This window comes from Typopeltis vanoorti, chromosome 4 (genome assembly GCF_054136105.1).
Source record: "Typopeltis vanoorti isolate ZY-2024b chromosome 4, IOZ_Tvanoo_1.0, whole genome shotgun sequence".
NCBI lineage: Eukaryota > Metazoa > Arthropoda > Arachnida > Uropygi > Thelyphonidae > Typopeltis > Typopeltis vanoorti.
In genome coordinates this window covers 21,380,347-21,405,348 of record NC_143552.1, presented here as the reverse complement: position 1 = coordinate 21,405,348, position 25,002 = coordinate 21,380,347, and the positions used below count along the sequence as shown (strand labels likewise).

Genomic DNA, 25,002 nt, shown 5'->3' with positions numbered 1-25,002 from the left:
CATGTACCAGGGATTTCATAAACTCCTGGATGTGATAAAAAGGATAAAGTCTGTCTGTAGATCAACTGATGTGAGAATGATAAATGGTTTAAATGTGTGGACCTTATATTCATTAAACACTCTGAATATCTTTTCAGATATGTCCTGAACATATTGAGTAGCAACTGTATGGCTGTGGGGCAGTGTATTAGGAGAGTGGGAGACTGGAGATTGCATTCAGTACTTTTTCTATTTTTTGGGGAGGCTACAACTATTGGCTAAAAATATGTGGCAAAGGTATATGGGTTAAATGTCAAGAGAAATATCATTGGAACAGATAGTCCTGCCTCTATGTATTAGTGTTAGGGATGCTGCTGCTGGATGATGATGTGATAGTTTGCATAAATATCTTATAGTGTGTTATGTGCTTTTCTGTAAATTCAAAAAAGTTAATGAACCATTTGAAAAGTGCAAAACTATTGTGGCTAAGAACGGAGAAGACAGTTATTTGATTCTTTTTTTTATTGTTGAAAGTTTTTTCACTTGGTTATACTATACATAAAAGATGGAAATTATATTCTTGGTTTCATCCTTTATCCCTATATCCAAGTGTAAGCAAACAAAGTTTGCAACTGAAGTCACTTCACAACTGGGGGCTACTTGCATATGAAGCTTAATGACTTCACATCAATTGCCTTAATATCTCATAATGCAATGCACATATTTTTACAGACATGGATAAAGCTATGTATTATAAGAAGGACCACATCTCTAATCCAGAGTATTTTAGTAATAAGGTGTGACACCTTTCAGCTACTTGTATATGGAAATATGACCTCTGCATTACTTCAACTGTGGTATCACTTCTGGGTCAGGATCCCACTGATGAGACCTCAATAAAGGTCGAAACAGTCTAGATAGTGGCGCTTCCCATCATGTATAATACTATGCATTATAGATGCTGAGGATATGTGCATTGTATTATGGAATACCGAGGCAATTGATGTGAAGTCATTAGCCTCTATATACAAGTAGTCATGAAGTGACTTCACGTGCAAACTTTGTATAAAAGATGAAAACAAGATTTCTTGGCATATTTTTCTATTGTGAAGTGGAATTTTGGATGTTGGATGTTTGAATGCACTAAAAATGTATCTAAAGTGGCCATATAACAAACAACATGGCACAGCTAAAACATTATTTATGGGTGGTGTGTTAAGCAGTTGGTTCTCTATGCAAAAACTGGCTAAGAAAAAGAATGGCGGGGGGGGGGGGGGATGTATACTCAGAACTGTAGAAAGTCATGAAGCCCACATTCACAGTCCAAACCTCAAGAAAAACAATTGCCTTAACCTTTGTAATTTTGGGAAGTATTCCTAAGTAACACTCCTCATTTCTACATTTCATAAAATTGTAATTATTTAAATTTATTTCTTTGAATTCTAACAGTTGTAGATGGTATTATCCTCCTGCATTTGATAGGATATATTGTCACACACTTGCAATTTTAGCATTGTTCTCATTGTGTATCTCTTCTCAACTGCATTAACAATGGCAAGGAAACATAGCTGAAAATCCTACAAATTATTTTTTCCTAACATAAGTGTCATTCCATTACTTTATACTTTTATTATTATGTTGTTCATTTTTGTCTCAATATTTAAATCTATCTCGTAGCTTGCAAAATACAGGCATTGTGAGGTTTGTCAAATGAAAAAGATGGAGTGTAATGACATTAGCAAAACTAGAAAGGATCTGAGGGTGGTAACAAGTCATTTATGAATAGGAGAAAGAGTATACGCAAAAGTACACTGGCAGGAAAATCTGAATAAATCATCACCTTAACATGCAGAAAGGAAAGGAAACTGGCAGTCTAGTTGGAAAGGTTGGGTGGTAGACTATATGGTAATCTGGTAAATAGGCTTTGTGTCAGGCTTGCACAAAAGCCTGAAAAATATCTAGAACAACCACATGGTTTTCACCAAACCTATCCTAAACTTGAGCCCACTGACAGGGCCGGATTAAGACCCATAGAGACCCTAAGCACTTAAAAGATTTTGGTGCTCCATATATATGTAATTCAAAATATAAATAATAATAAACCATAAAGTAAATTTTTATTTTTAAAAATGAAACAAAACTTATAGTAAGATGGAAAATAATGTTTATTTTTGTATACTTCAACATTATTTAGATTTCAAAAGTTTTCTCCTACTTTTTTAATTGCAAAGTCTTAGATCAGATCCTCAAAATTAATCTTACATAACATATCTGCTTCTATACTTAGTAGAGATAAGGCATTCAACCTGCCTTGTTGCATAGTTGTTCTGATGGGATTTTTAATATACTTCAACTGAGAAAATGAATGCTCAGCTGAGCAATTTGTGTTAAAAATTTGGAAAGGCACACTCAATATTGTCTTCTACAATTATTTTATAAAGTTCAGCATGACTGAATCTTGTTTTTACATTTTTTGTTGCACTGAACTTATGGCACACATATGAGTGAATCTGCTGAAGCTCAGCTGAGAAATTAGTGTTAAGTCCTCTGGGTAAGCATCAATCAGCTTTTGACAACACTGAGAATACCTTTCAATTTCAGTGGATGATGAAGTCACTGAAGTAGCATTATGTGGCACATCACTTAGAAAAGAAAATCTCTCTGACATTTCTTTGTATACCTCTCCTCTTCTTCTCACCTCAGTTTCAAGTTTGTCAACAATTGTGTAAAAGGTGGTGATACGAAATTTATCTCTGGCATTCAGATATACTTCTGGAGCATCTCCGTCATTGGGTACCTTCTTTCTGATACATTTGTGAGTTTGAGCTGCCTTGTAATCAACATCTGGTAGCACTTCCTTTGTAGCTGCTTCATATCTTTCAAATTCGTTTCATGAAGTGCACAATTGGTCAGCTAATGATCCATACAGATCTGCACATGTTTTTAAGTTGACATCCTCATTCTGTAGAAATTGGCTTACTCTATGAAAATTTTGCAAAATCTCATCCAAAAAAAATTCAACATAAAAACGAATTCTAGCTCTTGCATCTTATTTGCAATATTATCTGCTTCTCTTCTAGTGTCTCCTTTTGTGACTGGTCTTCGGCTATAGTCTAACGCTTCTAAAATTTGAAGGAAAGATTTCAAAATGGCTGCTGTTGCCATAGCATGTGCCTCCCATCTGGTATCAGAGAGGGATTTTAAGACATTTTCATTTCCAATACAATGTTCAAGAATTGTCCACCGGCTGGTTGAGGCTGAAAAAAAGGTATAGAGCAACCGCACTGTAGAGAAGAAATTAACCGCCTCTTGACAGCGGTCAACAGCACTTCGGCCTACCGAATTTAGTGAATGAACTGCACAGGGCACATATATAGTAAACTTGTTTGTTTCTAAAATTTCTTGCTGCATCCCCTTATAATGCCCAAACATGTTAGCAGCATTGTCATAAGACTGACCCCTACATTTTGAAAAGTTTAGCTGAGAAACTTTACGTAAGTACTGCAACACCTGATTTGCCATTTCCTCACCGGTATGGCTTTTCATTTCCAGAAAGGTTAAAAAGCGTTCAATAGGCTGTCCTTTTGAAGTACCTAAGTACAACACTTAATTGGTCGATATGTGACAGATCTGGTGTTCATTTCCAGAAAGGTTAAAAAGCGTTCAATAGGCTGTCCTTTTGAAGTACCTAAGTACAACACTTAATTGGTCGATATGTGACAGATCTGGTGTTGAATCAACTGACAAACTTAAATAACCAGAAGATTTTACTTCATCAACAATAAGCACGTGGACCTTTTGAGCCATCAGTTGAATGAATTCCTCACAGGTAGCTTTGGAGAGATAAGAAGGATTTCCTTTGCCACAATTTCCATATTCCGCAATGTGACCTGCTAAAAATGGATCAAACTGACTTATGAGCTCAAGCAGCCCTAAAAAGTTCCCATTTTGCAATGATCCAAATCTTTCTTCTGTTCCTCGAAAAGCCAAGCCACATTCAGCTAACGTATGAATAACAGCTATGACATGCCTCAGGACATGTTCCCAGTAATCACACTCTTCCTGAATTTGTTTTTCCAACTGTTGTCCCAACCCTACACCTTGTCTGCGAGTTAAGTATGTTAGCATAGAGTCTCGGTGAGTAGTGCTTTTTTCATGTTGATCAATTACAATAGTATTTTGCCAGTCACCGAACCCTTCTCTTGTAACAAAATGTGAGAAATTTTTAGGAGCAAACAGTTTACAAACAAAACAATAAACTGATCCCGTTGATGATGAATACAATAACCACTCTTTCTCGTATTCCTCACCATTGGCTTTTGTCCCAACAAAAGGTTTCTGCGAACAGCATCTTACTGGTCTGCCACTACGGATGTCAGTAAGACTTGTCAAATGGCCCATTGTGGTGTTGACAGTCACTGGGTCCACAAGCAGTTCAATAAGCCACATCATCAGCAGAGAAATCAAGCCACAACCCTGGATCTTTTGCTATATTTACTTCAGCTTTTGCAGTGTTATGTCCCTTATTTTCATTATATGTTAGTTTGTATATCTCAAGGGGATCTCTTACGTGTGACACGTGATATCTCTGGTTCACAAAGGAATAGCCCGAGGGTCGAGCCAAAACCTATGTGGATGATTCTTCCTAACCAACCTCTCGTTAAGCCTAAGAATATTTATTTTTTACTGCGCCACTTAGGACCCTTAGATTAATTGAAATATTAATCAAGAAGTTGGTAGAGAGCTTCGCCAAAGTATCACAAATAATTGCAATCGTGACTGAAAATATACACTGAACGAGTTCCCTGCTTAGATCCATATCATTTCACAGGTGATGCATTAAATTCCATACAGACACAGGATATAGTTAAAGTATAGCAAAATTTATTTAACATAAGACATACAATACAATTTACACAAAGTAAGTTTTTCATCCAATAAGGGTTAAGAGTTGAGTCAAGTCTAACAGTATTAAGTCACTCAAATGAAAATTCACACCAAGTTTCAAATAAGCTTATATATCTCTCTTATTACAACTATTTAACACTACAAACCTTAATTAAACAATCTCTAATTATATATCCTCATTCTAGACACAATCTTATTAATCCTCTTATAAAAACAGGTATTAATCTAATACCCATTTCATCAGATTACTCATAATATTCCACACGCTGCTTTCCCTTTGTCCTAAAGTCCTCATAATAATTGCCTCTTGGTTCTTTGTTACAATAATTCTATGTGAGATTAAGCTCTTAATTCATACACGTGCTATGGGAAAATCGTACACTCTTAGTCACAAAGGATCATACAGGCACCATTCAATTAACCTTAGTTATTCCATACAAAATATCCTTTATACATTACAAATTTTAGAATTAACAATTTTATTCTTTAAGCATTCACTCCAATGATCAAATTTCTATTATAATATTCTTGGACAAGTTTAACAATTTTCAACCACACAGTGTCTATTCGTTTAATACTTTCTTTAAATCAAATTAATCACTTTCCTACAGTCCTTATTTTTTACTATTCTTAGAGTTCTTCGCCGATTAATTCTTTTACAATTTTTAGATTCTGCTTTCACACACAAATCAGAGAACAAAATTTTACTTATCTATATGCTTTGTATTCTTTCCCTCTGATTGACAATATGCCAAAGCGATCTTCTTTATGGACCTCTAATTTCTTAGCACTTCATGCTGTATAGCCTGCTACTATTTGGTGGAAGTTTGGAATCAGAATCTTCGCCGACAACCGTTTCTTCTGCATGCTAGCGATGGAATCGGCACCTAGATACGCGGCCGACCATGAGGTAAAAAAAAAACTGGGACATCCATGAGAATCTCAGGGGCACAACTCAGGAACACAGGACTAAGACCAGAAGACCTCGGGGGGGGGGGGGGGGATTCCAACCCTTTTATACCACTCTCCTATTGGCCGCTACCATAAACTTGGGCGTTCACCCGAGGCACAAACATGCTTGTGACGTCACAGCGTCCGATTCTCTCGCTAATCGCTCTCGTCAGCAAGGGACTGTATGGGGTAACGATTTGCTTTCCCCCCTTCTCTTAGAGCATACGTAAACATAAAACTTTCCTGATTGGTTTTCCTTATGTTGTTTTATAAATAAAAGACAATTTGACCAAAAGTTAAGTATTATTATTAATATAACGTTAGCATACTTTCTTAAATATTCTTTCCTTTTCTTAAAGTCAACAAGCTTTTTCCTTTTACACTGGTACATAACACTTCCTTTAAATATTTTACAATTTCTTCCTTTCTTTTTCTTGTTAATACACTTAATATTAAAGTACACATTACTATTACCTAGATAACAAGTATTTTCAGTAAGCATTGTATATAGTTTATACTCTGTTATACAATGATAAGTAGAATCATGACATTCTAAACTTATCAGGGTATAACAGCAGACTGAATCATTTCATCACCATGGCCCACTAAACTTTCATTTTCAGCAATTATTTCAACCTCAGAATGTTTTGTAAAGCAACTTGCATCAACATTTGCAGTAGAGATATAAAGAGAATTTACAGACAAAGTGAGGTCAGTAGTGAGAAATGTGCTAGATGAACCTGCTTGTGACACTTGGATGATTCCAATATCGTCATATTTTGATTTTGAAGTGATCAAAGTGGCATTTGTGTCCACTTCTGATGTTGGAGATTGGCTCTGATCAGGAATTGGTATATAATGTTGTGGAACTTGTGTGAAGAAATCAGTCAGCTTTGCAGTCGTGGAATCTAATTCCAAAGTTTCCTCTTGTTTCTTTTTTGATAGTTTTCACTTTTGTGCACCACTTAACTGAACACGTTTCATCTTGGTTATTGGGATCTGTTAAATGCAGAAATAAAAAGATTATTTTGTTGAATATTAGGTGGTAATCAACAGTTACACATATCACAGGCAAAATCATACGAACAATTTAATTTTCGGCTTACAGCTGAATCTTGTGCTTTCGTGCTTTAATTAACTCTTATTTTACCGGAATTGCACTTCTGCGACAGCTAGGCCTTTTACAGGAGGCATGTTTCTGAGACAACCATGTGATTTGTTTTATATTTGCTTCTGGAGCCTTTTATAAGACATAATTTATTAAAACAAGACCTAAAACAGACAGGAAAATAAAAAATAAAATGATTATGTTAATTATAAAAAATTACCTCATTTGACGCAATGGTAGTGCCAGAAAGTGGCGTGAGCGATAATACGGTGTAAACGAACTGTCATGTACGTGGCTAGAGTTTTATTAGGCCTTCTACACATTATTATTTATTGAAACAAAGTAGGTAACAGTAAGAAAAGATAAAAACAATGAAAAACTAATTAAAAGTTAATTTAAATTAAATTCGTCATCTAACTAAAGCAGAAATTCTGTGGTGCCCTCCTTTCCATGATGCCCTAAGCATGTGCTTATTTTGCTTAATGGTTAATCCAGCTCTGCCCACTGACGGGTAAGTTGGCAGAGATCTGCTATGGACTGAGCATGGCAGAATCAATTGGCAGTCACTGATTAACTGGTGGGCTTCTACGTGGTGAAGGGTTTAGTGATGTTGTTTCCATTATTTCTGATAGAATGGAAGTCAGTGCGATGGGATAGTTCAATGACTGACTTGTTTCCTTACTTTGGGAATGGTGGAACATAGGCTACTTTCCATACTGAAGGAATGATGACAGATGAGTATTGTAAAGATGATATAATACAGAATAGGTGCTACTGCAGGAGCACAAGATTTAAGCATAAATGGAAAATGTCATTTCCCATTTATGCTTAATGCGATCCAAGCTATTCAGGATTCTGCTAATGTCTTTCTTATAAAAGATTACCAAGAACTGCTTGCACACCTCTAATGTTGGAAGTACTTTGCCTTAATCTTCCACATAGAAGTTGGAGAAGAAGGATGCCAGAAAGGCAACCTTTTCACAAGCTGAGGTGGAAAAACATGGATGGGCAGAAGTTGTACCCAATGGCCTTGGTCTAGAGATCAGAAGGCTCAACTACCATTTGAAAAGTAGGCAAGTTTAGTCTTTTCAAAGTCAGATTTGGAATGGCTAATGGTCTTTTGTTACCCCCTTTTTTTTTTTTTTTTGCAGCTGCTGTGTGCTGCCTTGTAACCTGAGTGAGATGCTGGGGTTCTGACATGCAATATGCAAGAGTCGCCAGAGAACGTGGCGAATTTGAGCTGTGCTGAAAAAAAGTTTTTTTTTTTTGTTGAATAGTCTGTTTTTGTACGTTTTTGCAATTCTATGTTGTTTATCTGGAATACGAGTGTCCTTCAGTGGTTGTTTTTGAAGTCAGTTGTTGTCGCTCTATTGTGTATTTTGGTTACCGAGAAGACGTCGGAATCGGATGCATAATGGTGGAAGACAAGACGAAGATAACATAAGTTTTCATTATTTAGTTTTATTTTATTTATATTAAGTATACTTAAATGTTTTGTTTGTACTTTTACTTATATAGTTATACTCCCTTATACTTATTTAGCATTTAGTTGCGACACTATTTTTGACACTAATTAGCGATACTATTTTGAATAATGGCGTATCACCAAGTCCTCCTCCATTTAAGGACTCCATTTTGCATGATATCATTATGGGATTTTGTAGCATGTGGGACTTGCGGAATGTATGCATCCCGGTGGTTGTATATGTGGCAGGTGAGAGAAGGGGGATACATATATGTGCAAAATGCAGGCAATGGGAGGAACTGGGTGAGTTAGAGATGACTAGAACTGACCTCGTTGAGTCAGAGACAGGATATTCTCCATGTAGAGAGATGAGTGGTATGATAGAGGGCGAAAGAAATATGAATAAAATAACTAGAGTGGGGAGTATGGAAAGGTTGAATGATAGTGAAGTTTTCATTGATGGTCTCAATTGGGAGGATGAATGGCAAATAAGAGTGGCTGATTTGCAGAGAGAGATAGATGAGCTGAAAGAGCAGGTGGAATGTCTAGGGAATGAGATGAGATTAGGCAAATGGAAGAGACGAATGCAAGACGAATCAGAGTAGGAGTGAGAGAGAGTTATGGGAATGATAGAAGAGGAGAGAATAGGAACAGTAGAAGAGAGGGAATGAGAGAGTTATGTGAATGATAGAAGAGGAGAGAATAAGATAAGTGGAAGAGGGAATGAGAGAGAGATATGGGAATGATAAAAGAGGACAGAATAGGAACAATGGAAGAGAGGGAATGATAAATGAGGAGAAATCTATTGGAATGATAGATGAGGAGAAAATGGAAACAGTAGGAGAGAGGGAATAAGAGGAATGCAAGGGAGCACTGGAACCAGGGATAGAGTGATGTCAGGAAGGCAGGTAAGTATGGGAGCACATAGAGAAAGTGTTAGAGAAGAGAGAGAGAGAGAGAGAGAGAGAGAGTGTGAGGGATGCATATGAGCAATCGAGGAACAGGGTGGTAAGAGGTGTAATGTATGGGGGACTCAATGATCCATGGTGTTCAAGATAGGATGCGTGAGGAGTGGTTGCCTGGAAGAACGATAGAAAGTGTGGCTATGGCAATTAAGAGGAGTGAAAGGGTGGATGAGATGATTGTAATGGTAGGAACAAATGACTTGAGAGAAAATGTAAATTAGGCAGCAAGAGATGAGATTCTTGTTTGAAGTTGTACGAAAGAAGACAAAGGAAAGATAGTGTGCGTGTTGCCTAGGTATGATAGTGACGAGCTGAGCAGAAGAGCAGTAATATTGAATAACATAATAGCTAAAATGTGTCAGAAGAGAGGATTGGAATATGTGGATGCTTGGAGGGCATTTGAGAACAGAGAGGAATTGTATGTGAGAGACTGCTTGCATTTGAATGAGGAAGAACGTAGGCATCTGGAGAGATTGCTGTTCTGAACGAGTCAGTGTGTCCCAGGGAGGATGGTAGCAGGGATGGCTTCTTGTGGGATTGGGTACTTGGGAGAAGGGGACGACATCAGGTAATGCTGAGCCCAGTGGGATCTAGAGGGGATAATGCTGGGTATAGAAGCAATGACATTTTTATGCTTTATACTAATGCCAGGAATATCTGGAATAAAGGAGAGGAATTGGTGGCACTGATAGCATCAGCCTGGCCAAAGATTATTGGGATCACTGAGACATGGTTGACAGAAGAGGATATAATAACAGGAATAGAAGTAGCAGGGTACAGCATTTTTCGGCAGGATAGGAAGGGAAAGCGTGGCGGTGGAGTACTGCTTATGGTAAGAGACGACTTATGTCCTCTAAGAGTGGGGCTTTGGAAGGCAGTGGCACTAATGATTTTGAAAGCATATGGTGTGAGGCAGAGGTGGGCACGACAGGATATTTAGTGAGGTGTTGCTACAGACCATGGAGCACTGAGGGTGGGGACCAGGAGATGTTTAGACAGTTGAGGTTGGCAAGTGCAAGAAGAATGATTGTTATAAGAGATTTTAACTCAGCAGTATGAATTGGGGAGAGGAAGATGTATGTAGTAATAAGGGAATGGAATTTCTAGAATTCTTGAGGGACAAATGTCTTAGGCAACATGTAATAGAGAGAACAAGAGGTTCAAGAGTTTTGGATTTTGGTCATAGCATCAGAAAAGTTGATAATAACTGAGATGACATCTCTCCCACCAGTTGGAGAGAGTGACCATATGGTTTTGACTTGGAAGATGAATAGACATGCAGGAGTATCAAAAAGACTGGAACATATGTGGAATTATAAGGCAGGTGATTATAATAGTCTTAGACATCAACTTGGGGAAGTTTCATGGAGGGAGGAATTGGAAGGATGGGATATCATTAGTGCTTGGGAAATTGTGAAGGAATATTTGTCAGCAGCAATAGTAAGCTGTATTCCAAGAGTGAAGAGGAGGACAATTTGGAGTAAAGTGAATGACAAACAATATTAAACAGGAACTGCATGCAAAAAAGAGGCTATGGAAGAGATATAAGGAGACAGGTGAAGAGAAGATGTATGAAGAATATAAAACACAGGCTAGAAGAGTGACTAGTATGGTAAGGAAGGCGAAACTGGAATATGAGAAGAGATTGGCCCTAAGATCCAAAGAAAATCCTAGGGAATTTTTTAGCTATGTGGCCAGTAGGAGGAGAAATGATTGTGGAAGAATAACATTGTGGGATAAAAATGGGAATAGAGTGACTGATGACATAGTGGAATTGTTCAATGAACAATTTATTGGAGCTGGAGGAGTCAATTTGAATACTAGAGGGATAGGGATAGGGCAGGTTTGAGGTTTAGAGGTGCAGGAGGAGAGTGTGTTCCAAATACTGAGTACTCTGGATGTCAGCTGTGGGACTGGAGGGTATTTCACCACGAGTTTTGAGAGAATGTGCTAAAGAACTGACAGCTCCTTCGACCTGGCTTTTCAATGAAAGTCTGGCCATGGGAAAGGTGCCCAGGTAATGGAAGGAAGGTAAGATAGTGCCATTGCATAAGGGTGGTAGCAGACTGGAAGGGTCTAATTATAGGCCAGTTTGTGATCAGTTGTTGTTAAGTTCTTGGAGAAATTAGTGAGGGACGATATACGGCATTGGGCAGATGAGCGTAATGTCTTCTGTGAGAGTCAACATGGATTTGTGAAGGGGTGCTCCTGTTTTAGTAATATGCTAGTCTTTTATAATAAAGTTACAAGAGCAGTAGATGAGGGAAAGGCATATACTGCTATTTTTTTGGACTTAATGAAGGCATTTGACAGGGTGCCACATGTTAAGCTGATATTTTAGTTGTAGCACATGGGTCTGGATGTCAGGTTGGTCAACTGGATTCAGGATTGGCCATCCGATAGGTATCAGAGTGTTGTGCATGGTGAGGCAATTTCAAGGAGGCAGAGGGTTACAAGTGAGATTCCACAGGGCTCAGTACTGGGACCTATATTGTTTAACCTTTATATCAATGACATTATCAGTGGATTGCAGGGGTATATTCAGTTGTTTGCAGATAATTCAAAGCTGGGAAGGGTTATTAGTAATAATGCAGATGTGGTAGCCCTGCAAGAGGATTTGAATAAGCTAGACATATGGAAAAATGAATGAGGTTATCGGTTTAATGCAGCAAAATGTAAGGTCTTTAGGTTTGGGACACATCGATGAGACACCGCATACTCTATTGGAGAAACTATACTAGAGAAAGTAGAGGAGACGAGATCTGGGGTTGAAATGGCATTATGAAATAGCAAACAAATGTGACAATGGGAGCAAGGATATTTTAAGTCACATCAGATCATAATGAGAGAATTTAAGGTTTGTCATTCTCTAGGACAGGATGGCAGCCTTCACTCTGGTGTTAGAAGGAATCATACAGAATGTAGTTAGGCAAGTTGAGGTGGAGATAGTAATGATGGACCTACCAACATACCTCCAACAAAGAGAGGGCAACCTGTTTCCAGTCCACTATTGGCCTCAACAGACTTCTTGCACCCTACTATAATTGGACTCCCTCCAGGCATGATACTTGCTCACACAGAGTACATGGCAGAGGATTATTCATTAGATGATTAGGAAGCCTTCTGAACCAGCATTACCATTGGTTCAGTCCCATAGTATCCAGCAGCTGACCTGCAGAAATGTACTACTGTACCCTAGAATGGAGGTTGTTTGGGGTCTCTACAGTGTTCAACAACATATATGGAAGCAGGGCCACGGCATGCAGTTGTGCAGATTGTGCCTTGCACAAGGGTGCTTGAATATGAGGAACGCCATTTCACCATGGGAAATAATAAAACATATATATATATAAATTTTCTTATTCTTGAATTACATCGTACTATATAAATTACACAATTACAAATTATAGTTGAAGCAATAAAAATGAAATTTAAAATCAGTTAAATTATGAATTCTTAAATATCTAACAATATTTTTAACTTAATACACCACCAGTTTTATTATAATTTGTTTGAAGTGAAACGTTATCAATATTACCATAGATTTTATTTTGCAGAATAAGCATCGACTCAATGAAAATTGTATAAATATTCGTCATCATCATCAAATTCCTGCCATGTACTCTCAAGGGGTGTACAGGATATGACAGTACTACATGAAAAAAATTACATCATTACTAACTTCCTATCTACAATTTTCCTCCAAATCAGTCTGTTACTTGTCAAAACTCCAACATTATCAGATCTTACATTTCTATCGTCTAAGGCACTTTGTACCGTATCAATCCACCTACATCTTGGTCTTCCTCTGGGTCGTTTTGCTGCCAACCTGGCAGAGAACAATTGTTTTGCTAATCTTTCTTCGCCCATTCTGTTTAAGTGACCATACCACCTGAGATTAGCTCTGCTAACGCATTCCTGGATGTTGACAATGTCAAGTTCTTTCCTAATATCCTCGTTTTTAATATGATATTGCCATTGATGCTATCTGTTCACGCCTATAATCTTTCTCAGGACTCTCATATCTGCAGTCTCTAGTCTTTGGTCAAGTGTTTTACTTCTGATCCAGCTCTCAGATCCATAAGTTAAAACTGGTTTGAACACTCTTGTATACAGCTAATTTAGTGTTCTGACTAATTTCTCTCTTATTCCATATGAATTTATTCAATCGACTTCCTACCATACCAGCTTTGCTGATTCTGTTGTCTATTTCTATATTTAATTTACCATCTTCAGTAAAAATCGTGCCTAAGTAGCTGAAATATTTCACTTGTTCCACAGGTTCTCCATTCACAACACAGTTGACATTTTCACTGATTCTGCCTATTTTCATTGTCTTTGTCTTTTTATTGCTGACCTTCATACCATATCTATTACAACAGCTATTCAATTTAGTCAGAGAATCTTGCAAACTTGTAGCGGATTTATTTAGAAGTATAACATCATCCGCATAAAGCAAAGAGCTGACATTAGCATCTCCAATTTTGATATCATGTTTAATACCACTTTCCTTCATAATGTGATCCATATAGATAATGAATAACAGAGGGGATAATGTACATCCTTGTCTCACACCAGATTTAACATTAAACCATCTTCCTGTACTTCCTTCAATTCTAACTGCTGACTTACAACTCAAATAAAGACTAAGTATTGCTTGATATTATGCCCCATTGACACCATATAACTGCAGCGTATTGAATAGCTTCTCTCTTGGCACCTTGTCATATGCCTTTTCCAAATCGACAAAACTTAAATACAGATCTTTGTTATATTCCCATGCTTTCTCGACTATTTGTTGTAAAGTGAAGATCTGATCCTGACAGCCTCTATTTGGCCTGAATCCAGCTTGTTCTTCACCAAGCTTTTCTTCCACAATTCTTCTCAACCGTTTCTCAAGTATACTTGCATAGATCTTGACAGGAACACTCAGTAGAGAAATACCTCTGTAATTCTCACATTCAGTTTTATTTCCCTTTTTATATATGGGTACTATGAGAGCTCTACTCCAATCATCGGGAATTCGTCCCTCTGTCCAGGCTTTCTGAACTATGCAGTGTAGCCACTGTAAGACTCTTATACCACCATACTTCAGCATTTCTGGTCGAATATCATCTACTCCTGCTGCCTTTCCACATTTCAAGCCTTTGATGGCTTTTTCTACTTCAAGTATGGATATGTATTCCTGACTGCATGCCTGGTCAGTGTTTTTTATCACTGTGCGGTCATCACTGCTTGTTTCATTTAGCAGTTTTTCAAAGTAATTACTCCATACTTCAAGGATATCTTTTTCTCCTGTTTTCATTTCACCTTTATCATCTCTAATTCCTTTTACAGCACTCTTTCCTCCATTCCTAAGCTTCTTCAACAACCTCCAGAATATTTTGCCACCTTCTTGATATTTATTTTCTATATTCTTGCCAAACTCCTCCCATGACTTTTGTGTATAAATATTCTCGATTGTTTATTATATTTTTAGTGAAAATTATTAGTTTAAGACAGACCGTGAATTCATTCTTACGATATGCTTTGTCCTTTGTAGATGTGTGATTATGACTGAAACAATGACATTGTTCTGCAGATCGGGAAGGTAAGAAACTATAACACAACATAAAATAAAAGTAATTTTTGTTTTTATATATATATATATATATTCATTTTAATATAAACTGACTAAAAATACGAGAATTATAACAAATTGAGATTTATTTGAAAATGCAACATGTTTCGTCGGGATTAACTTCATCAGGCATTAAGAACATAGAAAGCTATTAAAAGACAACGAAAAAAACATTGAGACACTCTAAAAATTGGGGGGGGGGAGTAGGACAGAAACCTTGCTCTGGGAACCAAACATGGCAACAGCCACTTCAGGGCTTCAAGAAATGAAAACTTCCTAAATGAAAAATACCAATCTAGAGTCGGTTTTCTTCAACTAGAAAGACATGCATTTGTGGTGGCTACATTCTCTCATTTTTCTTAACCACTTGCTGACTGCAGCATCAATGTGATACAGGAATCGCAATTGTTTGTATGTATTAATCTGTGTATCCTGTTAATTCCAATGTTGAATGCATAGATGACTTTTCCACGCAGGTGGGATTAGGATTTTTTTTTTCTATGTTCATTAATTTATATATTTCTTTGTGTATACATATTTTACATAATTTGAAACCCTGCTGTAGAAGCCAACCATGGAACTTTTCAAGCCACTTGAGAACCTACTATAAATGAAGTGGTGGTCTCACAACAGATAATGAACTTCATCTTCCACTTAAAGAAAATCACAAACACCAATGCTCATGGAGAGATTCCAACATCCAACCTGTTGGTTGGAAAGCAGAAATACTTAGTCAACTGGCAAAAAATTAACACTTGACCAATACTGGTTAAAGCAGAGAATGAACATTAGATTGACAAGTGTGGAAGCTTATGAAAGAAACTTTAATTTGGTTCATGAATAACTAACTCTTATTTAGAAGTATTGGTCAAGTGTTAATAAACAATTTAATAACCAACTAGTTTCGCTGGTTATTGCTGTCGGCATCAATGTCGGGTACAAATAAGGTAGGCAAAGTAAATTACAAACTAGATGTTAATTGACAATTCTAATTCAATAACAAAATAGTACTGAGTGTGAAACAATACACATGTCGCGGATACATGATTTACTTTTATTTAATTTGATATTTTAAGGATACTTGTGACATAAAGATTGAATAATATAAGCATGTAAACACAAGAAAGATATTTAATTAGCCAAATATTTCAGTCTGAAAATTGCAGACCATCTTCAGTGGCACTACAAGAACAGTTTTAAAAAAATACAAGGTGGATTACTAACAATAGATCATTTAAAAATAGAACAAGCCGAGTGATATTATATCACTAAGTATTAAAGGGAATATTATTAAGCAGAGACATGATTGAAATAAAGATATTAATTAATAATATTAAATAACATAAAATTAATATGAATTAATCAGTTATCCTGATTAGACTTTCCCAGATTTTTGATATAGTCATTCCAATTCAGGTTCTAAAATTCATTAAATTTAGGAATTTTATCAAATTCCCTGCAACTGTGATCTCTCCTATTTTGGACAAACTGGACGCCCTCTTGAAAAAAGAATCAAAGAACAGCAATCCTCCATTCATCACAACAAACCTGAAAAATCTGGATTGGCTCAGCACGGGATTGAAACTAACCACAACATCCTTTGGTCAAAAACTCGCCTCTTACATAGATTTTGCTATAAATTTGAATGTTTATTCAAAGAAAATGTAGAGGCATTACTCCATCATCCTAACCTGAATCGGAACGACTGTATATCTATATCAAAAATCTGGGAAAGTCTAATCAGGATAACTCATTAATTCATATATTTATTTCAATCATGTCTGTGCTTAATAATATTCCCTTTAATACTTAGTGATATAACATCACGTGGCTTGTTCTATTTTTTAGATTTTCTATTTTAATGATCTATTGTTAGTATTCCACCTTGTATTTTTTCAAAACTGTTCTTGTAGTGCCACTGAAGATGGTCTGCAATTTTCAGACCAAAATATTTGGCTAATTAAATATCTTTCTTGTGTTTACGTGCTTATATTATTCAATCTTTATATTTAATTTGGTTCCTTTTTTTTTTTAAATTCACATTATGATTTTTTTTTTTTTTTTGCTAACTCAGAAATAGCATGCACAGTAACAATGATTGGAAGGGCACATACAGGGCCGTCGCCAGATTAGATCGCGCCCTGAGGCAAACAATTAAATATCGACCCTTGATGGATTATATGACAAATATGTAAAATATGTAAGAAAATCTCCAATTTGCTATTTTGTTTTTATTACAAGAGAAACATTAATGCAAAACAATTACATAATAATATTAATTAAATGTTTGCTCTATGGGGATATCGCACAATAAAACTATTTATAAGCTCTTCTAAATTAAAATTATAAGTTATGTCTGCCTCTATCAATATAGTTGCTAGATCAACCAATCTTTCTTGGGTCATTGCTGTTCGCAAATAATTTTTAATCAGTTGAAGCTTGAAAAACTTCTTTCCGCACTTACTACGCTAACAGGATTTGTTAGTGTAGCGACGCTGCCTAATGCAATATGGCTGAACAAGTGCCCTTACTAAGCCGCACTGCATAGCAGGCTGCCTCTATGCTACACTCTGTCGACAGTACTGGGCACATAATATCCCCCCCCCCATACACAGTACTTGTATTGTGCTAATGAAATCCATGTGTATGACACCTGCTGAGGTCAGAGGAGTACACTACCATGATGCAAGAAATTCCCATACAATAATTATTCACACATCCAAAATTATCATATGCAAATTATCATTATGCAAATCAAAAATCATGCTATTCAGATAGGACAAGTTTTACCATATTGTTCTTATATTTTTTTTTCTTGTATTTCTAATTGTCTATGTGGAAACTGCTCAAACTGAATCAAGTAACCTGCACAGCTAGACCATTAAATAATTACACCAGTATGTGAGAGAGAGAGAGAATGAATAATTTGGTTAGCTAATAATTAAAATGATTTTTTGTTTTAGATCTAAGTGCTTTGATACCATTCTAAAGCTTAAGTTGAGCAGATGATAAAATACCATAAACTAGAGAACAATAAAAGATGACTGTTTGAGGATCTCTTTCCACTTCTTCACTTAGCCTACATAATTGGTAGTTCAGTTAAGGAATTCAAAACTAGCATAAAGTAAACAAAATAACAGTCCATGGAGATTATTTAATTTTATTTCATGGTTATGTGGAGTCACTAAATCCATTGCAGAAAGTCCCTCCATGTTACACCCTGCAAGACTTATATAATTGGTAGTTCAAGCCCAAAGCAAGGGCTTTGTGCTTGTTCAACACCAATACTCACCACCCAATCTGACATTTCATTTCATGCTCCCATCACTCTCCATACAAAAACAATTAACTGTTTTGCTCACAGTGCCATTATAAGAGTATCCAGGATAACCTTGTGTTCTCTCCCATCACCTCCTATCTTCCAATATCTATCCTGCATCTATATGATAAGTTTTTATAGAAAAAAACTATAAAAATTACAGAAGGAATTATAAAAAGAGTGGAACGATGGTAAGAACAAGAGGCCACTCCTGGAAGTTGCATAAAGATATGGTGAAGAAGGATGTGAGGAGTAGTTTTTTTTTTTTTATATGAGAGTTGTTGGTCAAACACACTGCTAGAGTGCACTGTGAATGCAGGGAGCGTTCTCCATGCATTCACTGACCCCCATGGAAATTACTAAAATAAGAATAATATTCACAGAGAACTTAAGCTATGAGAAATAGCTAAGAATTACTTCAGAAGAAAGTAACAAGGAGTGAGTGTGCTGTCATCAGTGATGATGTCCCAGCTCACCACGAAGGCAATAAACGGTCAAAAACAAATCAAGTCCTAGCCTTCTCTATACAACCAATTAGACAACCCTTGTACTACCTTGTTAAATGTTTCAGATGTTACAACAAAAACTATATAACAAAGATATAATCCACCTGGGAAAGCTAACAGTAAAAGGCAATGTCTCAAACTCTGAATATAAATAATTCAGCATGCATCAGCATATGTTAAACAGTTCCCGACTCTTGCTATTGAGAAAAATCCTAAATTACTGGCTCTTTTTTTTATTGAGTTGCAAGGAACATGGTGTAAATAAAGAAACATTACATAAAAATAATGGCAATATCCTTTAAAAGAAGCATATGAAATCATATTTTAACTTACTCAAGCTGCGACATCAGCATTCATAACTTTATACTATGGGACCAGAGGTTATAGAGTTCAGATATGCAGCGAGAAAATGTGATATGAAGTAAAACGTGGTGTTATATTTACATTTTGTTGGTGCATGCATTACTCATATTGGCTCCACTGACTTTAAATGTTGAAATCCCAAAGTATGAAAACTGAAATTATGCTTACGTCATGGATGCCTGTTTCATTATACAGTTTGAGCTTTCAAGGGCTGCATATCAAAAATGTTTGCTTTTTGGTGTGTATGTTGGCTTCACTGACTTTAATTGTCAGGTTAGCTTTTGGGAGCTACAGACCAGACATATTTGCTGCTTTGTGCATACACAAAGTTGGTAGCAACTTTTTTTTGCATAGTACTGATGTGGGTTTTTAAATTAAAAATAAATATGGTATCTCTTAATCTCTGTTTATTGGTCTTTGAAAAGGGAAACCTGTTCTTTGAAATATCACATAATCTGTTCTTTGACAAGTCATGTGCTATATTCGTGCTTGGCATTCCATACAACTGACAAGTAGTTAACATCATACTACAGACAAGCCTTCTCGTTTTCTGATGAAAATATTATTTTCAGCTCTAGATGATGTATTTGCCATTTTGAAAATATAATCTATCTTGATAAACTATTGCAGTTAACATGTAATTTTATACTGTAAGTCTGGTCCCAAAGTATGAAAACTGAAATTTTGCTTAAGTCATGGATGCCTGTTTCATTATATAGTTTGAGCTAGTGAAAATATCATTTCATAATGCTTATGCCAATGGACATATGACACAAAATGTGATTTTGTGTCATATTTCTTTATTAAACACTGTTCCTTTTAACAACAAAAAAAGAGCAAGTGTGTGTGTGTGGACATTTAATTTTTCTGTGTATTTGTCCTTTGTTTCAAAATATGAAGCTAAAGTTATAATAATCTGTTTCTGTACTTTTGGATGGATACCTTACTGCAGCTCTTTGTTCACAAACATAAAAAATCATTTCATCTTTTAATGTTATAAATTAAAGATACCAAGAAATTATATTCTTGGTTTCATCCTTTATCCAAGTGTAAGCAATCAAAGTCTGTATGTGAAGTAATTTCACAACTGGGTTACTTGTACATAGATAGAGGCTAATGACTTCACATCAATTGCCTTAGCCCAGTCATGAAGTTACTCCCACATGTGCAAACTTTGCTTACACTTAAATAAAGGATGAAACCAAGAGTATAATTTCTTGGCATCTTTATGGTATAACCAAGTGAAAAAACTTTCAACATCTCATATGTTAATTTACATTTACTGCTTTCTGTGTGACAATGCACAAAAGCAAGTTGGTATCTGTAATTTCAAAGATTATAGCTAGATTCTGATCTTGTATTTTTGACTATTTCTTTCTTTTTATCTTTGCTGTATGCATTAGATCAGGGTTTCCCAAACTATGTTCCAAGGAACACTGGTGTTCAACGGAAAGTGAATAAGTGTTCCGTGAAAAATTATCAAAATTAATGAGCCTGGAATGGTTTTAAATGCTGCAACAAGTTCAAACATGCTTGAAAAATCAGGCGCTCCTCACTTTGCGTGTGGATTGTGCTATTAAGGCCAGCATGCGCTGGCCTCGAATCAGCCGCCTGAGGTTGTCGACATCTCCGAGCACGAATGAAGTACGGAGGTATCTATTCTAGGAGACATGCAGTCACAAACAAGGTCGATGCGATGTGCTGTGGCCCGACACGGCTGTGCACTGTTTTTGCATCGCAGAAACGCTGTCGCATTTTTGTGATACAATATAGCCTGCTTCTGTGATAGTGTGCGCTTAGCTTTACATTGAATATGAGACCAGTGATACTCGACTCTAACCAAGGTGTTCCATTAAAATTTCAGGATTTGTGAAGTGTTCCGTAGTAAGAAAAGTTTGGGAAACCCTGCATTAGATGATATCATGCATTTTTATTATATGTTTCTTCTTCTTTTTTTCCTTCTTTTCGACAATCATTATTATTATTATTTCGGGCTACTCCAGGGAGTCCTTAGACTCATCGAGGGAGGCCCAAAACATCATGTCCACACAACTATTCGACATTCTCACAGTATCTATCATACCTTGCCTTGAACTCGCTCACTGTCATAGCACCCACAACAGACTCTGGCAGTTTATTCTACTCATTTACCACTCTAAAAGTAAAGAACCCAGCTCTAACACCCCTGCTAACCACACTCTTGCCCAGCTTCCATAGGTGTCCCCTAGTTCTCCCACCACCATTCCTGATCTCAAAAATATCCTCTGAATTAATCCTATAGAATCCTTTTAGCAATCTGAATGTCTCAATCATATCTCCCCTTTTCCGCCTATCAACTAGTTTCTGCAACCCACAAATCTTCAACCTGTTCTCATATGGTTCATTCCATAGACCTGCTATCATCTTAGTCACTCGCCTCTGGATCCTCTCCACCTCCTCCCTATCAAGAAGAAACTGAGGTGACCAAATCTGGGCACAGTAGTCGAGATGAGGTCTTATCAGGGCTCGGTACAGAGGTACAATAACTTGCTTGTCTCTGCTCGTCAAGGTATTTTTCAACAACCTTTTAGCTACTTTTGCAATGTGTCCCCTAAACTTCATCTCCCTATCCACCAACACTCTCAAGTCCCTGGCCTCATCAATCTCTTGGAGTACAGTTCCACCAATGTGGTATACTGCTGCCAATCTTTTCACCCCAAAATGCATAACCTTACATTTTGTGACATTAAATTGACATCCATTCTCCTTATCCCAGAACTCCAATCTATCTAAGTCATCCTGCAAGACTTTTACATCTTCTGCATTCACTATTGCCCTGCCCAACTTTGCATCATCAGTGAACAAATGAACTGTTCCTCTTAGATCTTTCCCTATATCGTTAATGAACAGATTAAACAGCAGTGGTCCAAGAACAGAACCCTGCAGCACACTACTAGTCACAGGCCGTCTTTTGGACTCTACTCCTGAATAAACTACTCTTTGATATCTCTCCATCAACCACCCACCTATCCATCTCACCAACCCTATATCTATTCCCATAAGTTGTAGTTTACGGATTAGAATTCCATGTGGTATCCTGTCAAACACTTTTGCCAGGTCCAGCAGTATCACTGTAAACCCATTTCCCTTATCCAGTTCTGCTGTCACCTTGTTATAAAACTTGAGCAAGTTACTGAGGCATGATCTACCCTTCACAAAGCCATGCTGTCCCCTGTACAGTATCTCATTTTCATCAATCCATTCCTGTATTTTTCCCTTGACTACTTTCTCCAAGACCTTGACAACGACTCCTGATATGCTGATCGGTCGGTAATTTGCCACCATAGTCTTGGATCTTTCTTTATGCAGTGAAACTATTTTCCCCTCTTTCCATGCATTCGGGACTAAACCAGACCCGAGATTCAGATTAAACATGGTCAAGGGCACTGATAATTCTTTAGCCGCTTCACACAAGACCCATGCCGGTATACCATCCAATCCCACAGATGTATTCACATTAAGGTTCTGTAATAGACTATTCACCTCCACTTCATTCATCACAATTCCCGTATAAACTAATGGTTCCTTCATTTTTTCAATGTCACCACCTGGATGATATACTTTTGCAAAGTGTGCACTCAGTAACTCCACTATATCGACTGGTTTAGTGACCTCCTTATCATCGTCATTCCTTAAAATCATTTTGCCATGCACAGTTTTTTTCTTGCTTGCAGCATATTGAAAGAACTGTTTGGGATTCTCTTTTGCTTGCATAGCTAGTTTCCTACATAATCAGCTTTTGCTGTTTTTACCACACTCGTTACCCTTCTGGCCTGCACTTTATACCGTTCGTGTGCCATCATCATACTTTTCTAGGGATGTGACCAAGTCCCACTTGGGGAAACTATAAAATTAACATGAAGAATGTGTAAATTTTTGTTTATACTTTTTCAAACATTATAAACAACACTAATAAATTTACATTTTTATTGAAACTCCTCTAACTCACTGATCTTTAAAAATTACTTTAAAAAGGTGTATAGTGATATATGTTTATTTATAACATAATTTGTCTCCACTTTGTTAATATGTATGATTTTAATCATTTTCACATTGGGGAGGGTCAAGCGACTTAAAAAAAAATACTATGCATGGTCTGATTCTGTATTATCTAACCTTTACTCATCCATACTGTTAATGCATTATCAGTTTATCAGACTGACAATTATTTTTCCTCACTTTTGCTACTCAGGAATTACAAGTTCTGCTAATAAATAACTGCACAGTAAATCACATAAAGTGCACTGCCCCTTAGGAAAAGCTGAAACAGATGGATATATACATATAAATTCAAAAACAAGAATGCAAGCAACTTGGTCTTCACCTGGTAATTTTTATGCTATTGCTGCCAAGTGGGAAAAACGAATAATTAAAATTCAACACTTCATTGAAGAATCAAAACATTCTCATTCATTACTCATGAAGCTAGCTTCCAGCAGGATGCTCACATCATAAACAAAAAATATGCGCCTCACATTTTCATGTATAGTTTATTAATTAAAAAAAAAAAAACGATAAAACATGGAACTTATAATTTTTATCAGAATTCTGACAATGACAATAAAAGTAATCAATTAAATCTTACCTGACGTGGGATATACATAAATTTTCAATAAGCTTGTACCCTTTACATATATACCTCACGATCCATATTTACTACTAAAAATCATTTCAATCAACAAACATTGACATTCCAAATAGGAAAATGACACCTCAACAATTCAATCTTTTCATCGCCATTATTTAATATTCTATATTCATTAAAATCCTTTTGTGTTAGTAAAATGAGCAAGATGTCTAAATCTGCTTCAAAAATGTACTGCACGAAATTCGGAAGAATTTTTCAATACATTCAATACCATTCCACGTGCGGTAAAGAAAACAGTACTACAAAATAGTCAAAAATATCAACCTACTATCACATACAATCACAGAAACTAAAACACAAGTGAACTAGCACCACGACGACTTTCAACATACAATATAGCGGGGGGGGGGGGGGGTTGAGAAGAGCATTGGTTAAATCAAGAAATTTTGATATACAAAATTGGGTGAAGGAAAAAATAAAACGTAAATAAAAGTGAATCTCGCGCATAAGCACAAACACATATTTGGTATGGGGATTCTATCATAAAATCAGGGCCGGCTGGAGGTTTTGTGGAACCTCGGGAAAAAGTTATTAGTTGGGGCTCAAAATATTTGCAACAAATAATTTTTTTTTATCGAAAAATCGTATAATTTTATTAAACGTAATTTACAAACATTAAATAGATATAGTTATATACTAAAATATTTATCATATCAATACATCTCTGAAACATCAAAAAATTCTATTATCAAATTTTCTTAAAAATTTGAAATGTGGGGCCCTCTGAGCGCGAGGCCTCGGTCTGAGGCCCGAATAACCGACGTCTGGGCCAGCCCTGTATTAAACATGCCATTAATGAGTGGATTATAACGTCAAGTTTTCCCGGAGTAAAAATTATAAATATAGCGCAAGCAATTGAAAACTAGAAAAGAAAAGAAAAACAGGTCGTATTTCTGGTAGGTACCAACGACTTAACTAGCCATAAATTCAGTCCGAGAGAGGATATAAAAAAGGTTCTTGGAAGAAGCGAGAATGAAGAGTGAGAAAGTAAAAATTGTTAGTATATTACCTAGATATGATGGAAATGAATTACGAAGGGATATGATATCAAACGATTCGATGCATAGGCTGTGTAGAAGGAATGGATGCGAATTTTTGGCTAGGTGGAGTGAGTTTCAGGAAAGATTAGAT

The 25,002-nt window shown here is 36.5% G+C and overlaps 1 protein-coding gene across 3 annotated transcripts in view; it reads right to left on the bottom strand.

Moving 5' to 3' along the window:
• LOC150107156 (uncharacterized) overlaps window positions 1-24,190 on the bottom strand; it is a 149,315-nt gene extending 125,125 nt beyond the window's left edge. For all 3 annotated transcript variants that reach the window (XM_090391037.1, XM_090391039.1, XM_090391038.1), the window contains exon 1: window positions 23,809-24,190. The gene's annotated coding sequence lies outside the window, so the exon portion shown is untranslated. The remainder of the gene's footprint in view (window positions 1-23,808) is intronic.
• Window positions 24,191-25,002: the final 812 nt, after the last annotated feature.